The 11,284-nt window shown below is 47.5% G+C and overlaps 1 long non-coding RNA gene across 1 annotated transcript; it reads right to left on the bottom strand.

Annotated features, from left to right (window-relative positions):
• Positions 1–6,095: 6,095 nt before the first annotated feature.
• LOC121140205 lies at positions 6,096–9,652 on the bottom strand. The gene is made up of 3 exons (XR_005877001.1): positions 9,054–9,652; positions 8,549–8,755; positions 6,096–6,884 (listed from the first exon to the last, which is right to left on the bottom strand). It is a non-coding gene; the product is annotated as an uncharacterized LOC121140205 (long non-coding RNA).
• Between the last annotated feature and the right edge of the window lie 1,632 nt (positions 9,653–11,284).

Raw genomic sequence — 11,284 nt, 5'->3', positions numbered from 1 at the left:
GTCTTCTCATTGTAGTTACACCCTCTACTCACTAAAACATCTCTCAACACCTTAGTCCTATGGGTTCTCATCCACCTAACACCCAACCCAAGGCATTCTGTCCCTAAAGAATAAAGTAACTGTCCTGTGTTGTGCCAGCCCACAGTTAAATCAGAAGTAATTTGAGTGGTGACTTTTAAATCTATCAAGACCTAGCTTTCTATCTAAGTGTTTGAATAGAAAGTTTATTGGCTATAATTAACTCCAAGCAGTTTTTTATTAGACTTTGACCCCATTTCAGAAAGATGTTTCTGTTTAGGCGATTGTAACTCCACCAGCAAAGCATGGCACCACAAGTGGAAACTGGTCTTCAGGTGGTTCTTGTTGTAGGAGTGGGATCCTTTTGGAGAGTTTCCATCTAGTTTCTCCCCTACTCAGAAGCAGCTTCTCACTTGGTGATTAGAAGTTTTAAAACTTTAAAAACCTACCTCACCTTTGTAGGAATAAGTGACATTTGGAGGTCAAAGAGTGTGGAAAAGTGTAGATTATGTCTGGACATGGGGCATTCCTGCTTTCCTAATGGGCACCAGGGTCATGCACATATATTACCTTGTCCTCCGTCTTTAGGCAGAATTTTTAGAGACTTTGAGATGTTTAAAATTTACCAACATTTAGAGAATGACCCTTCCCTGAAATGAATGCCCGGAAAGTTCCAAAAGGAGATGGACATGATATGGATGACCACCTTCACAGGAAATCACTGTGTATCTCCCATACACACCGCAGTTCACATGGTGGAGACTATCCAGAAACTTCTCCAATCCCTCCCTAATCCTACTGGACCGACACCATTAACTCACACGCTGCTGGCTCTGGAAATCAATCCAACCAGTTTACATTTAAGTGTGTATACAGGCCTGACCTTTCCACCCTCTGTTTGTAAGATTGTGTGCCCTTAATGTCCTACTTGGTCCAGGAGTGCCAGGTGAGCCCTTTCTGCTGCTGGCATATAAACACTCACACAGAACAGCCCATGTTCTGGGTTAAGTAAAAGTCTAGGAAAATGTCACTTGGATTAGAGGCATGGTTCCCTGGCCTGGAGTTGTATGCCCAAGCCGTGTCTTCAGGGTCTGTTCTTAGAACTGCTACAGTCCGCTTCCATCCCAGCCTGTGTTGCTACTGGTGTCTTCTGTTCAGTCTTCCTGCACTTGGTGCAGCCCTGTTTCATCAGATTTAAGGCATAATCTTCCAAAAAGGCATGAAAAAATATTCTTATCCAGTCACAGAAACCTCTAAGTGGGAAAATGTTGACAGCGGAAAGACCCATGTGCCACAGACACATGTGTACAAGCTGACTCTGCCCTTGGTCAAAGACGAACACCAGGAAAAGGAAGGCAGGCCCTACCCAGGTACTGACCTGGCCCATCTCCCTCCTTCCTCTTCTAAGTGGAAAGAAAGGGAAGACAGAGAACCTAACCCAAAAAGAATCTAGTCAAATCTCTCATCGTATAATTACTAAAAGATAGAAATTTGAGTGTCCTCTGAGTCACAGAAAAATGATGAGATGATCACCTGGTCTAGCTAACCAGAGAGATGGTTGCTTCTCTAACAGTTATGGTGGGAGACTCATGTATTCCTTAAGACTTCCTATGGATGGATGAACTGTGAGGAGCTGGGAGACAGTTCAGTGATTAATGTGCTCATTGTTGTAAAATCGTAAAGACCTGAATGTGGTTCCGGGCACCCACATTTTAAAAAATGAAAAACAAACCCTGAGCATGGCAATGCACATCTGTAACACCAGCACTGGGGGAGGGGTGTGGCTCTGGGTTAGTAAGAGACTCTCATAAAACAAGGTGAACAACAATTGAGGAAGACACCTAACTTAGACTTCTGAACTTCACACACTCTTGCAGGTACACACATGCATATATTGCACATGCCACTACCACACACAGCAAAAACCTATGAGGATGCTCATTTAGAATACATGTCTTTATCTGTCAGTACCCAGTCCAGAGAAGTCCCAAATCCCTGAGTGCCCAGATCACTTAAGCCCAAATCCTTAAGTCCTTTCTAACATTCTTACCCAAATTCCCCCCAAGATCCCACGAGTAGTATATGTATTACTTTGGTTGCAATGAGCCAACAAAAACAAAAACAAACAAAAAAACCTGTCCAAAAGTATGTTTCTGGTGGCCTTTAACTAAGGGCATGGACACATCTAGAAGCAACTGGATAAGAAGCAGTTGGTGAGAGCTGAGACACAGCATCAGTCAGGGGGGAAATTATGTGGCTGCCTTGCAAAATTGCTGGCTAGTTACTGAATATGAAAAAGATGTGCTATAAGCATTCTTGGATATAACCAATCATGATTAAGGTAGGAGGGGGTTTACCCTCCTCTTTTCTGCCTTTGCTTTTTTAGAACTAGGAGGCTAGGCTGAACTAAGTCAAGAATATTGGTCTTCATCAACAAGATAACCAGGGATCCAGATGTGAAGAGGGAGACATTGTCCGCCAGCATTGACAGTCAGAGACCCACAATGAAAGAAAGCAGACTGGCCTCAGGGCTGGGAAGGAGTTTGCACAGAGAGCAGTGACTGGGACCCAGCAGGGAAGGGTTTGAAGCATAAATGAAGAAAACCAGAAGTCTGGAGATAGCTGTTGCCGCTTAGATGTCCCTTTTCTTAATGACACCCATTAGCTGACATGTCTTGCAAATGGCCATGGTCATTGGCACCGTGACAGGCTATGAGGCTGGGAGGGATGCACCCTCGGAGCAGTGACAAGGTACCACCAGAAGTGCATAGTAGCACAGGACAGGACTACACTGGTCTCATGTCAGAAAACAAATGTTTGATGCATGTGAAGAATGATGCTTCTCACAGGATCGAGAGTGCAAGTCAAAACCAATCAAGACTAAAAGCTCTCCTCCTCCTGGTGAGAGAAAGGAGCAGCTCACCATGCGTGCGGCACTCCAAGGCAGCTTCAACCAACTGTGATGACTTACTCACAGTCCCTCATCCAGTGTTTCTTCTGAGTCCTCTCCTTTACTTCACTCTACACCCAATAGAAAGGCCGTAGCCAAGAAGAGTTTTTACAGAAGACACAATTGACTTGGACATTTATAAATTACCGTTTTTTTTTAAATTGAGACAGGAATCTCTATGTAGTTCACTATGTAGCCCAGGCTGACCTCAAATTCCCAGTCCTGCTGCTTCAGCCTCTCAAGTGTGTGGGGATTACACACTATGTGCTGCCATACTAGACTACAAATGCCTTATTTTGCACATGGGGAAACTGAGGCCTAGTGATGCAGCCCTCTGATGACTGGAAATGTTCCACCTGAGTTTGTTTGTACAACATCAACACAACTAAAGTTTGCAACCTAAATCTGCCTTATCCTTGTTGACATGGCCATGCAGAAACCTCGGGGAATCATTAAAACCAAAGTAAGCAGGCTATACAGCACATCCAAGCCCTTTGTTACAATTTTTTTAAAAAAAAGTCTGAGGCTGTGCAAGTTCCTAGGGTATTATAGCTTAGGGCCTGCTTGTCTTTTTTCCTTGCCTGCAGCATGCATTATGGAGACATAATTACAGTAATCACAAAACTAAACCATTGGGTGGACCAGAACCCCTCTCCAGGGATCGCACAAGTTGGAATCACTCATGTTTTACAACATCTAAAACCATCACAGGCCACTTGCTAGCCTAGATTTCTATCATAGACCAAGTACTATTTCAGATACTTCCATGGTCAGTGACCAAGACTTAGTTCTCAGAATTAAGCCTCCAGAGCTAAGGCAGGTGATTCAGATGCTAGCGCAGGCCCTGGAATGTCTCCATTCTTCAGAGTTTGTGGTCACTGGAGAACCACACACTAATTCCCTGACATTATCAGGAAGTTTCCAACAGCTTAATTTATATGTCTAGGAGGCAGTTTTAAAAGCCCAAGCTCCTGTCTTTTATTATACGGAACCAACAGTCCTAATGTTAGGCAGGCATGCCTCATCTAGTACAAACCACTTTCGAAACTGCGTTCTGGACTCCTTCTTAGATGGGGCATCAACATGGTGCCTTCACAGCATCTTGGATTGCATTGGCCAGTCCTTGTAGTACAGAGCTGGGTACTATACTTAGCTACTTCGAAGGTTGGGACACTCACTGTTTTTCAAGAAGCAAGGAGAGGAAGCTTGGTTTTATCACCTCCAGATTCACCTGTACCTGACACAGGCCCTATGCATGTCCAGCAGACTTGTCTCCTCTGCTCCCACTGCTGGGCCCCAAGCTTTTCCCATCTCATAACAAGGAGGCTGGACCCTGTTAACCTCTGGTTCTCTCACTGTTTGATTCTGCTGTGACCTGGACATGTGAGATAAACAGCACTGCGCAGGGGAAGGTCCGTTTCATCACACACATTGGCCTCTTGCAGTCTGGCCCCTCCCGCGTCACCCTCACTGCATGCTCATCAGTCCTGGATACATTTCTGCAATGGTCTTCTCAGGCACTGAACCTTCATCAGCCTCTCCAACCACTGTTCCCCAGGCCCTGCACCCATGGAAGCCGCCATCTGCCCTCTGGAAGAGCTCGTCTGGAGACCCCTCACCTTATACAATATGGCCTTTCAGTAAAGGGAGATGTGCCCTGCAGGGTCTAGATTCTCCCCAACCCTTATGAACCCCCCACAGAGAGAACTCACTTCAGATACTATCTCTTTCTTGCCTTCTCTCTCTTCCCTTCTTTCTCTCTCCTGCTCTTCCTCCCAGCCCTTGCCATTCTCATTCACTCCAGGCTTTGAATATTCTCTCTTCAGTCAACGTGAGCAGCCAACGGCTGCATCTCCAAGCCCGTGCATCAAGGAGCCTTCTCCGAAGACTCCCACATCTCAAAGCTTCTTGGCGTTTTGGCTAAGATCAAGTGTAAGACTCATATCTCCATCCCAGTGAGTAAGCACTGCTCACACCTGGTCCATCTTACACACAAGGGAGATACCCAAAGCACTTTTGATCATATCATAAACATTGACTGGGTTCGTCTGAGTGGGTCTGAAGTGTGGTCTTGCTGCTAACTAGCTGTGTGACCTTGGGCAAGTCCTTGACCTCCTGGACCCAAGTCACCTGCCAATCTTTTCCTACAACACTTATCCATTCTGAGCTCCATCTGAGTTATTTGATCTTGGTCAGTCTCACAGTTTACATCTTCTAGGCTCCTTGGATGCAGAGCTCCCATGTGACTGCACAACATAGATATGAGCATCAAGTTCAATAAATACCCCACTGTTCCAAGAGCTGCCTGCTTGTGCTCCCTGGAGCAGTGTCCCCCACTCGATAGACCCCAGGATCAGGCTTCTCAGCTTCGGTCCCAGGATCTTTGGAAGCCTAATACTCAGCACGCTAATGAAGGACTCTCCCTGTCCACGTTGGACCTGTATGATTGGCATCTCTGGAGAATGCCAGCTGGAAGAGGCTTCCTGGCAATATTGGGTCAGGACCCTAAGCAAGAAAGAAATTGTTAATGCTCCCGGAAGAGACCTGGAGCTGAGAACTGTGAGATGCTGCACCTGCTGCTAAGTATTGCAAGTCTTCTGTAGTTGTCAATCAAACAGAAGAGCCATGTCCCTGCCCCCACTTTGCCCTCTCCATACCATCTGCCCAGCATGTCTGGAACTTGCTGTTGTCCTCAGTCAACCCCTCAAAGCCCCCGTCTCTCCAACCCCTCAAAGCCCCCGTCTCTCCTCACTGGCTTGAAACGCCTTCTCTCTCTAAGACAAAGCCAGAATCCCCATCACACCTCTTTCCCCTGTCCAGAAGCATGATAGCATGTTTTTTCCAACCTACCCCATCCTAAAGAGCTTTTCTCAGCCATTCTCTTTGAAGTAGGTCTCCCACCTGCCCAGGAGGCCTCTCATGCCCAGGGCTCAGGTCCTAAAGGGTTCCTGCCACATCTCTGACTCCTATAGTCTCTGAGGGAGAGGGTACCGGAAATACTAAAACTTGAGCTAGGACTAGCAGTGTTAGGTCTTAATAGTATCAGGGAGGTCACAGTCTCCATCTCAGACTGAAGGACAAACAAGGATTTGAACCAGGTGGATCTCAGTGTATATTCTGGGTCTCAGGCTCTGGAATTAGGGAACATTAATAATGATTCCATTAGTCTGGGATGCAGGATGAGAACACCAGAGAGAAAGAGATATGGCCACAAGGGACTCAGAAGCTTGATTCCCATAAGCCTCACATGCTGGGGACAAATCACAGCACTGGAAACTACCCAAGGGTGGTTTTGCCAAAAGATGCAAGTAGTACTCCAGTATGAGAGAATCACAGCAAGTGGGGGGGGGTTTGGGGGAATTTTTTTGTTTTTTGTTTGTTTTTTTCTGGAACAAGCAACATGTGGAGACTTGTCCCCCATTCCATCTCCGCAGCACACAACAGCAGGCAGGCTTATTATTATCCCCATTTTACAGATGAGGGAACAGGCTCAGGATAAGCAAGCAATACCCCCAAGGTCACAGAACTGGCAAGTGATGACAGTATTTAAACCTAGGTGAAGTCCTGAGAGTCCCCACTCCTGATCACAGTCTGAATGCCCCTGCCACCCCAGAGAAGACACAGTCTCTCAGGCAGTGTCCTTCATAGCAAGTGGCAGTCAGGAGGTGTCATTCCCATGCTACGGATCATTAAGGGTGTGAAGTGTCTGAGGCCTAGAGTAAGATGGTGTTTAAGGCACAAGTCTACATCTGGAGATAGACTTGCGTGCTTCCAGAATGGAGGCCAGAGGTCCCCAGCCACACGGTCATGGTGAACACCGATTCTCCAGCATTCTCTTCCTTCTTTCTTCCCTATTTCTTCCCAGAATGCTGCTCTCCTCTTCACTGCCACCCCTGTGGCTCCACCTTGGCCTTGCCTGGAATGCAGAGAAATGGCCTTCAGAGTGGGCCTCACTGGGTGCTCTTCATTCTTTGGGCCTCTCTGAGCCTTGTTTCTTCACACCTTAGAGGCAGATGCAATTCAGCTTAATTACTTGGGAGTCTGAGGAATCCTGTGGAGTCAAAGCCAAGTGTGTGGCTTGCTCTCAAGCGTCATCCTCCCTACGTGAGGAGTGGGGTCCTAGTGGGAGAGTTGGCGAGTTGCCACATAAGTGTATATGAAAAAGTCTTGTAAGGGGCCACCTCAGGTCCCATGAAGAAACCACCTACTTCAATCATCAAACCAGGCTTCCATCGGAGAAAGCCTTCCCTGAGCACAGGCGGCCAGCAGCCTGAGGAGTGCCATACTTGGACTGAAAGTCATTTTCCACATCTCCTTGGCTCAGCTCCCCACCTCACCCTTCTGCTTATTCCTGGTCTTACAGAAAAGTGCCGTCCTATCCCACACCGTGGGTAAACTGAAAACCAAACCCAGGGACACGGTTCAGAAGGCCCCCAAGCCATGCCTTCCCTCCTCCTCCTCCATCTCTGACCAATATGCCTGTAAAATTTATTTGCATATCTCCAACCCAAGCCTGATCCTCTCCCAGTGCCTGCTGGAATTACACTGCTTTCTCAACCAAAGAGACCCCGCCCCGTCAGATTGACTAGAGTGCCCCTGCTTGGAGCCACCAGGAGTCTGTCCTGAGCATTTCCATACCTGTCAGCCTCCCCAACCTGTTTCTGGGCCCCTTAAAGAGCAACCACCCAAGGCCCTTCTCTGGTTCTACTCCTAACCCAGCCCTAATATTCACGATTCATGGCTTACCCAATCCATACTCCATAAATGAAGGGATGGGATACACTGGTGTGCCCTAGCTACCCACATAAGTTAGCAATCACCTGGGAAACCTGAACTGGACATTTCCCTACAGTAAGGACTCTTGGGCACCGTGGATACCACTTGAGCATTGCCGTGACTGTCTTTCCTTCTAGATATGGTCCCCATGCCTCTTTCTAAAAATGGAGGCAGAAGTAGACGCCAGAGTAGGCCTTGACTCCATCAGTGCCTGCTGCTTAGGAGAACTGGAAGAGACCCCATGTGTCATGGGACAGTGCAGGAAGGTTAAGCCTTTGGCCTTTGGCCTGTGCTGTCTCCTCAGCCTGAATCCATAGTGTCCACCTGGACAGGGCCTGAAACAGCTGGATTCTGGGGTGAAGACACCATCCCACAGTTAGTGGGAAATAATGAAAGAAACCACCTCACCCATGACCCTGTGATGCGGGGGTGGGTAGGTGGTAGTTGGTGCTTTCCTGGCAGTCTCCCTGGCCACATATTAAAGGGCAAGCCATGGGAAGCACTGCGAACACCCAGGTAGGGGAAGGGAAAGGTGAAGGCCTTGTGCTTTTTAACCCGGAGCCAGCTTTTTAGGACTTTCAGGATTAGGGCCCACCCTCAGGTGGAAATACTGTCCAGGTAGAAACAAGCATAAAAATAACTCTCCAAGAAGAGCTTCTAATTAGGGAAAACAAAGTATCACCAAATGTCTGATACAAGTCCAATGGTCGAGTAAATAGTGGCAACTCCTTCAGAGTAGATAAGAGGTTGTATTTATAGTGTTATTGGAAGAACCATAATGGTGTAAGGAGATGCATCTCTTACTGTGAGGAGAGGCTTTCTCCGCCTTAGACTAAGTATGCAAAAGCATCTGCACACTCAACTGGCCAGGTCTCTGGGTCAGGAAGAGAAGTCAGGCAGAGCGCTGCGCTGTGTACGCACAGTGAGGTTTTGAGTCTCTTCTCTTCCAGATTCTTTTCTGGGTGCACCTCTCCAAGTTTTCTGAGCTCTGCATATGTTCTTCTCACCATACTGTATGAAAAGGTAGCAATGATGGAGGAGAGGATACAGGGATTGTTAGAACGGAGAGAACAAGGAAGGAGGAGGGTTTGCACCCTGCCTCAGCTACACTGGGCACGGTAAGTTCCCTTTGAGACTGCAGAGCTGGGGGGGGGGGTAGGAATTCACCAGTCATGGTAGAATCTGGAAAGAGTGGCCTGGGATCTATCACCAAGCTTAGGAATGAGGCCATGAGACTTAAGGGGATCACTCGCATCTCCACAGCCATATCCTTTCTGTTCTATGTCTGGGCAGGAAAGCCACCTGTCACCTGCAGCCAGTAGCCAGCTGAGCAGAACATGTCCTGAAGTAGCAGCCCTGCCGGCTCTTCAGGCATACAGGCATGGATGTGCCGGTGGAACACAGTGCATCTATCTTGCAGTCTGTGCCTTCAGCCCTCGCTCCTCCTGACGGCAGCAAGAGACTCTAGTTAGCCAATTACCTAAGCTGTTGCTGAGTCCCTGCCTCCCTCCAGGAAGCTCCTTCTCCCATCTCTCCATCACCTCCTTTCCTCCGCTCCTCCCCACCTCCTTCAGTCACAGACCTAGCTCCCCTTTTTATTCTACAATCAGATCTAGGGAGGCAGAAGCAAGGTCCCAGCTGCTCCTCCTCTCTGCAGCTCCCTTTCCAACTCCTGCTTGCTCCCCTGTCCCTTCAGACATACTATCTCTCAGTCCTGCTTGCTGCCCATCCTGGCTCCATCATTGTCCCTTTTAATTTCTCATGTCCCTTGGGCCTGACTCTGTGTCACATGGTTGATGCAATGTGTGTCTTTTGGAGAGTAAGAACTGAAGAGTCAGAGGCAAATTCTGTCTCTTGTCACCCATCTCTCTACAAAGCCCACAGAGGTGAAGACTGGAAGAGAGCTCCAAAAACACCTACAGCTGAGACTGTCTGCACTGTCTCTGTTCGGCCTGCCAGGACCCCAAGGCAAAAAAAAAAAAAAAAAAGGAACTGCAACTGCAGCCTCCTAATTCAACAAAAACAAGACCATGTCTGCTTGCTCCCTTAGGGTCCAAGGCCCAGAAATGCGCTGGAAGGCTGGGGGAGGCCTTCTACTGTACTCAAGGCTATGTAAGTGGTACCTCGGAGTCCAGGTATCTACATAGTAACGCTTAAAATATCCACCAAGCACATCTCCTATTCTTGAGTCTTTAGGGTCACCTCGAGGTTCTTCCTGTTACCCACTTGAGGCCCATAGCCCACCCCTAAAGGACGAGAGACACTCTAACCTAACCGGGCTCCCCAGTTTTGACTGTGCTACAGGTACCCCACTGCAAGTTCTTAAAAAGCCCCAAACTCAAAACCATCCCAAATGATACAACTATTTTTAGGATGTGGTGCCTCCTGCCTGACCCTTAAGTCCTTTGACCCACCACACACCTCTTTATCTCTATCCCCAAGGAGATATGGTCCCTCTTGATCACCCTGGGCTGTGTTCCTCTTGGCTCCCTAACAAAGAATCCCTTTGATCTTAATTCAGCTGGAAAAGTAGGGTGACAAGACAAGTTCCTGCCTCTCGGTCTCTCATGGGCATCACATGCAAGCACCACCAAGGATATGAGCTGGGCTTCACCACAGGGCTCTGGAAACCTGGGCCTTGAAGCTAGATGACTGAGGAGCACGGGCTTAGGAGGTCCATGAATCAATCCACTGGCTGCAAGTGAAAACGCTTATCCTCAAAAATTAGGAGCATGAAGGAAGCTCTGGGCTTGGGGACAAGGAAAATGAAAGAGGACGAAGACAAGCAAGAAGGAAAAAATATTGGACAGTTTGCAGTAGCTGCGCCAAAACTGGGGGTAGAATGCCCACCGGGCTCAGAGCACCCCAGATTCACCACCACCATCCACCCATGAGGAGGCAGCAGAATGGAAAATGGAGCTTTAGTGCCTGAAGAGCCAGGTTCCCATCCTGACTCCATCGCTTCCTAAGCTATGTGATACTCTGAGAAACCATGTTCTCTAAATTTAAGCCCTCAAAGTGTTTCATGAAGGCTAGGTGAGATAAAGTGTAAAGACTTTAAATATTCCCTGGCCTGTGACAAATGTCCGATTAGAAATGAAAAGTATGCACAGGGTGGTGATGGCACACACCTTTAATCCCAGCACTCAGGAGGCAGAGGTCAGCAGATACTTAAGTTTGAAGTTAGCCTGGTCTACAGACGGAGTTTCAGGGCAGCCAGAGCTGCATAGGAAAACCCTGTCTCGGAAAACTAAAAAAGAAAAAGATGTAGTTTCCTTGTTGTCACAAACACTTCTCCAGCCCTGGAGCTTTTTAGTCAATTGCCCCCTTAAATCAAACCAGAACAAAAACTAAATAAGTAAAAATTTTAAAACCCACCCCCAAGAGACCCAGAAGTTATGATAATAGTGTGTTATTCATTCATTCGATCATTCATTCATTCAATCATTCATTCATTCATTCATTCAATTGTTCTTTGAGGCCTCCGAGAGTTGTGACAGGGATTGTGTAACTGGGAACAAAATGAGATGAGACATAATT

Source organism: Mesocricetus auratus, unplaced genomic scaffold (assembly GCF_017639785.1).
Source record: "Mesocricetus auratus isolate SY011 unplaced genomic scaffold, BCM_Maur_2.0 Super-Scaffold_100004, whole genome shotgun sequence".
Classification (NCBI taxonomy): Eukaryota; Metazoa; Chordata; class Mammalia; order Rodentia; family Cricetidae; genus Mesocricetus; species Mesocricetus auratus.
Note: the sequence above shows the minus strand (reverse complement) of the source record. Positions and strands in the feature narration are given on the sequence as shown.